This window comes from Montipora capricornis, chromosome 2, assembly GCF_036669925.1.
Source record: "Montipora capricornis isolate CH-2021 chromosome 2, ASM3666992v2, whole genome shotgun sequence".
Lineage (NCBI taxonomy): Eukaryota > Metazoa > Cnidaria > Anthozoa > Scleractinia > Acroporidae > Montipora > Montipora capricornis.
The window spans coordinates 33,860,455-33,866,830 of record NC_090884.1 but is presented as its reverse complement, the minus strand read 5'-3'; the positions used below and the strand labels follow the sequence as shown (position 1 = coordinate 33,866,830).

At 38.8% G+C, this 6,376-nt stretch overlaps 1 protein-coding gene and 1 pseudogene across 2 annotated transcripts in view; both read right to left on the bottom strand.

Moving 5' to 3' along the window:
- Window positions 1-312, bottom strand: part of LOC138039150 (uncharacterized) — a 1,714-nt pseudogene extending 1,402 nt beyond the window's left edge.
- Window positions 1-6,376, bottom strand: part of LOC138019150 (uncharacterized) — a 135,974-nt gene that overhangs the window by 42,706 nt on the left and 86,892 nt on the right. The window lies entirely within an intron of this gene.

Below are 6,376 nucleotides of genomic sequence, written 5' to 3'. Positions count from 1 at the left end.
GCCAGGACTAATTTAAAGTTGACCATCATCAATTACTTGATTAATTTCACCTCAGCATTCTTTAAATCCTGTCTTCAGCGAGTCAAAGCATTCTGAGCCACTCCTCACTGCAATGGTATTTGTCCCTGATTTAAGGAAAACAAGCCATGTATAGTGTGTAGTCTCAAGGGCGCTGTCTGATTGCAAAACGTTTGCTTGTTTTTTCTGGTATTAATTAGACGTCAGAGCAATGTTACCTTTTGCAGATAGGGTATCCTCAGTCTCAGTAAGAATGCATTAGCTCAGAATGACAAAATTTGCAAGTCTTGTCATGCGTGCTCCATCCCCACTGATTTTTATCTTTACGGTTTTGTCAGGAAATAATTTTCCATTGAACCTAAAAAATTGAGATTTTTGAGAATAGGATTCTTGTGACTTATACTTAATTTAAAAGCTGTCAAAATAAGGAGACTTGGTTACCAGTTGGCTTAGCTTGTTTTTTTGAGATTCTTTGAAAGATACTTGGGCACCAGCCTGGCCTCCTGGAATGGGTTTTACAGAACATGTACTGTTGAGCTTGTCTCTGCATTGTTTAATAAGGTAGGACCTTGGCATTCCATCAATGACCATGCTGAGCTCATGGATAAAGGCATCCCCAACTGCAAACTTGTCCGTTAAGAAAAGAACAGTTTTAATTTTACTCTTGTCAGCTTCTGTGACACTATTACACTGTGACACTACTGCTCTGTTGCTCATTTTACTCGGGGGATGAGGCTACTGTTTCTCTTGGAGCATAGGGCGTTCTCGGTGGATCTATTTCCAGTTCGAAAAGGGATGAAGCTGCACTTGTGTCAGGTGGTGACTGAGGGGGTGGTGTGGTGGGTCGTGTAGGGGACAGTTTGGGAGGTGATGCAACCGCCTGAGCAAAACGTGTCCCTTTCTTTTCCTCTGGGGAACCGTCCAATAAAAATTTCATGCCATTTTGATCGCGTAACTGCAAGCTATCAAACTCTAATCCAAATAAATCGATAAACTACAAGGCTTTCTGTGCTCTTGCAGTCAATGTGTCAATTCTTCTTTTCTGCTGCTTTCTTGAAAGTTCGGTGAAATCTTTCACATGGGCTTTGTGTGATTGGAAATGTTCTTTCTCTAATTTTCTGAGGTATTTTTTCAGTTCTTCATTTTCCCTCTTTTGTGATTCGACCTCTTTTGCAAGTGATTTTTCTTTTTCTGCAGGCAAAGAAAGTTCTTTTTCAACCTCTTGAAAAAGCCTCTCTTTTTCTACCTCCAAATGTGCATATTTTGCTGTCCATTCTTCTATCTCAACATTCAGGAGGTCAAATTGTCTTTCCATGTCTTGCAGCTTTTCCTCAAAGCGTGAAATTTTCTCTTCCATTGCGGATGCTGTGATGACATCACTTGCAAGGACGGGGATTCTTGTCCAATCATTCAGGAAGTTGTCATGGTGCAACTTGGACCCCTTTTTTTTAACTTTTTCTGCTGTTGTTGGGTTCGCCATCAATGCCATTTCAGTCATTCTTTCGTTCTTTCCGAGCAGGTATTTAATTTTATGGCTGCGTTTGGTATCGCCTGGTATTCCACTTTGTTGGTTTGATCATGAACGCGTGACCAGCGAATAAGGAGCCTGTTTCGGATCGCCAAATTGTACAAAACTTGATCCGCAGAGACTGCCTTTTCTGCTACATAATTTAACTTGTTTAACGGTATTCCGCCATTAATCAGGAGATCAGTATTTTCAAGAGTGGGAGAAATATCTGACATCTTTGACCGGGAATCTTTACAGCATTTAGAAGAACTATTTACATCAGTTACGCTCTACGCGCTTTCCTCCAGCCAATTTTTTTGTATTTTTGTGTTTATTTTCCCCAGTTTTACTCGGTTTTTGTTATTGACAGCCTTTTTTGATGCCTAGAAACCAAAAAGAAGCGGTTACAAAGTTACTTTGAAAGCCAACATGGCAGTGAAAAGCAGTAGACTAATGCCTTTCTTTGTCGGACTTTCGTTTGGTGTCACAGCTTGGAGGGAATATTTTTACCCAAACTTTAAGCAAAAACAAGTGGCAAAACCGTGCCAGATATTTATTTTGATGGATTTGTGCTAGTTGTTCCTTAAAGAACATTGTTTTGTAAGGAGAAAGCAGATGCAACTTTCTGGATATGTCGTCGTCTATCGCTAGAAATCAGACTACATTACAACGTTCCTGCGAGAAATTAGAGACGCCATGAGGGCCTTCTTACGGAATCCAAATAATTTGCTGTCAAGCACAAAACCGTACCCATTAAAAGTTACCTTGCCTTAATTTTTATGGGAAGTGTTGGGTATAGCGATATTGAATGCCGGCGAGATGAAACTTTGAACAATTTCTGTTTCCTTAAGAGGTGAGAACGACTTTCGTGTTTTGTTCCATACAATTCCTATGATGAAAATCGCCGTGTTTTCTGGATTATGCAATACTAATTAGGTCTCTTTTGCGCGTGCGTGTCCATTATTTCTCCACATGTGCTGACTTATTTTTATTCATCAGCAGAAGTAATTATTATTGCCAGTTGTACGGTGTTTGTCCGGGAGTTTGTCAAAATAAACCAGGGATAAACGGAAACGTGAGAGCAATCGTTACAGTTGTTGGCTGATATTCTTTTTAAAAATCAGCCTTTATGCTTAAACATTACCAGTAAAAGTGAAAATGAGACCTTTTAATAACATGAATTTGCTAGTTTACCGAAACTGGAGCGGTCACGCAACGTGCCATCAAAGTTCATATCAAATTGCATTAAAGCAAGGAAAGCAAAATCCACAGAACAATAGTGGACTTTGTCAGTATGTTATATGTCTGTAAAACTTCAACCGTTCACAATAATCATTTCAGCAACAGACAACTATTGTCACAGGCGGAGAAAACACTCCTAATCTTTGATTACTACTAGGTTACTGTTTATTGTTACTCTGGATCTGGGATCAGAATTGCCAATTCTGATGGTATTAGAAAATCAGATACGCTGGGACAGAGATAATTTACACCTTGTTACATTGACTCGCAAAAAATGGCTCAAAATATTTCTTCTGCCTTTCCATATTTGTCATTTCCACCCGGTCCTGGATATATCACATACTTCTGTAAAGAAAATTCGCCAGGTAACATTTCTGGGATCACGTATAGGTTTTGTCTGGTGTATAATTCTCTTGAAATGAAACATTATTTCATGAAAAATTTTAATGGTTAAAACCCTGACCGATTAGACACACAAATGAACAGACAGTCGAAAATTAATGAATAATTCATAACTAAAAGCATTCATTGAAGTGTCAGCTATTATTTGCAGTCAAAAATACAATTAGGAATGAAATACTATCTTGAAAAGACCTCGAGACAATATGCAACACCACTGACAAAGTACGTCGTGTAAAACTACTGAAAATTTATTGGAAACCCCACCAAAAAAAAAACCGCCAAAAAAATCAGGCCAAAAAATCCTAACTCGAAAATCCAGCTAGAAATCCAACTCGAAATCCTAACTCGGTAAATAGGCAACCTCCTAATGTTACGCCTATCTTGATAAACTTTGTTATCACTTATCACATCTACACGATTTGAGCCACGAAAATAAGAAAAAGTCTATAGAAGATCGCACCACCCAACCCAAAATCAGCCCACTGGCTTAACGGTTACTTTATTTGTTTGGCGAGCAAAAAAAAGACGTAATTTGAGCAAAATCGGTGGTTGTGTGCAATAATCTGAAACTTAAATTTGCGTGACAGCGGTGACAATGTCTGTTTTATATACTTGTTATATACTTGTAGCACAACGTTTTGGTCGTATAAATAAATTCCATTAACAGTTGCACCCTGCCTTAGAGCTGGTGGTGTAGCATTGCACAGCTTCCAATAAATACCAAATAAACTAGAGAGAACTGTTTGAATGTATTCAATGTTATCTTGAGCAGTCAATGAACAAACAGAAAGGCATTGAAGGCTAAGGTAAGATAACAGACATGCCATCCCCTATTCCTTAGTACGTCACGTAACCCTATTTCAATCCACTGTGTTTACTTTAATTTTGTTTACTTGGCGAGTATTAGAACAAAGCATGAAAACAATGAAAATAAAGATAGTTGATGGTTTATAATAATGTTATGATGGAGATAATATCGTGAATATCGCATGCATGTTTCCTCTGATAAGAGTTTACGTTTGCGTGACAGTAGAGACAGCGCTGACAGAAGAGAGACCTCCCAAAATCCCAAGAATATAAGGAGCGGGAAGTCATTTGGCCGTGTCACGCAACCCTTTACTGAAAAAGGAGCAAAGCTGGCAAAAGAAAATTTTGTCTTGATGTTTTCAGTAATTTATCTCATATATACCATACTTTTACTTTTTGATTTTTTATTTTTATTTTTCACTTTATTTTTATATATTTTACGCTCGACTCTTGACATTTTACTCTCGACTCTCGACCCTCAACAATTAGATACACTCTCTCTGCAACACCATCCGTGCTGTGGTTACTTCGAGGTTGTCAGAAGAAGAGACCGCGCCAGGTCGACGCAGATTATTCGGAGGGTTCTCCTCCTGCCTGGGTCTGAAATACACACCGACGACTGGGAGGCATACAGAAAGTTACATCTGTATGTCCCCAATGTAACTAAACATAGAACAGTGGTCCACCAGAATAGTTTTTCCACATGCAGGAGGCTGAATCGGCACGGGCGTGTCTGAAGTACCATGTAAAAAGGGAAAAAGTAATCCGTCAGGGTGCTGTGCAAGATTTCCTCGACGAGCAAATTTGGACAGATTGGCGTGAGTTGAATGCCATATTCGTTATTATCTTGGCACTAGTTTCCACTTATTATCCACTCTAGTTCGAGCTGAAATTAAAGTTTCTGAAACCAGTCTTCCGATAGACACCAGGAAGTTTCAATTTTTATGATTATGTTAGTTTTAGGTCTGCATTTTTTTTACAAAAACGTTTGACAGAAAAGGCAGTCTTATCTTTCATCTATAACAATTTTTTTCTTACATTTATTTATCTTTTTATTACTCATCATTGTTGTTATTGTTAATATTATTATTGTCTGCTTTTTTTAGTTTCGTATATTGGCTGTTTAGAAGTACTTGAAGTCCAGGTCCCAGTTGTTCAAAAGGTGGATAACGCTATCCACCGGATAAATCACTATCCAATGGATAGCTCAATTGAATCCGCTATGACTTATCTACTGGATAGTGATTTATCCAGCCGATAGCGCTATCCATCGTTTGAACAACTGGGGCCAGTTAGATAAAACTGTTTCTTATGATCAAATAAGCCTTTACCTTGACTCACCTGGTAGAACACAGAAGTTCTTTTCTTGCAGTCCATGATCAGTTACCGTTCACTTCCACAAGTCGTAACAAATATTGATTTCTTTACGTTTGTGGAAACTTCAACACGCCTCATGAGGTCACCCTGTCCGTTTCGTTACTGTGATTTTCATAACCATGCGGAATTTTATCTTCAAGCGCTGCAGATGCTTATGTAAAATTGGTCTTTTGGTTGAAAGGATTTGTATTTCCTTGCCATTTCCTTTTTGCTGATCATATTTCGTGGGTAAAGGGCACAATTGTTCTTATGGATAACACTGTTTTGCTGCTAGAGACCTCTACTATGGTTTTCCTCACTTCAATTCGGGACGAAAAAAGCCATTTGTATTGAAAAACATTGAGGTTTGGGGGGTGGGGGTGAGAATTTTCACTTAACTTTAATACGGCCTCTTGCTATTAAGGACACAAATTTGCGATCCCAAGGGTGTCAGCAGTGCAAAGACGGTGTCGACAACAGTGATATGGTGATCTGAACTTTTAACTTCGCATTGCTGCAATCATTCTTCAATTATTCCAAGTCACTACACTTGCAAAATGTGTTCTAAGTATCCTGGAATTAAATTGGAATCAACGCTTCAGAGACAAGAGGAGAAATATGGAAATTTGTCATCATGTGCTCTCGTCATCCACACAAACGGCAAAACAGTTGTTTTACGTCGTCAAAAGGACGAGAACGGTAGCGAGATGAAGAAATATGAAAATCGCATGAGCAAAGCGTGCAAAAGTACTGTTTTTCATTGTTAAATATGCAAATTTGTGACGTTCATGTCGCTGTCGTCGTCGTGGTTGCTTAAGGTCCCTATTAATTTAGCATACACAGTCGACAAGAATATCAGACAACCACTTCTCCCAACCAGAACTTACAAAGAGGTGACACTCAAGAACGCAATTCCCAAGCACCAGATGTAGAATGTGCGACTCACAGACAGAATCAACAGCACAAATACTAAGTGGATGTAGTAAAGTTGCGCAAAGCCTGTACAAAGCTACAAGCAGTTGCAAAAAGAGTTGAGACACTCAC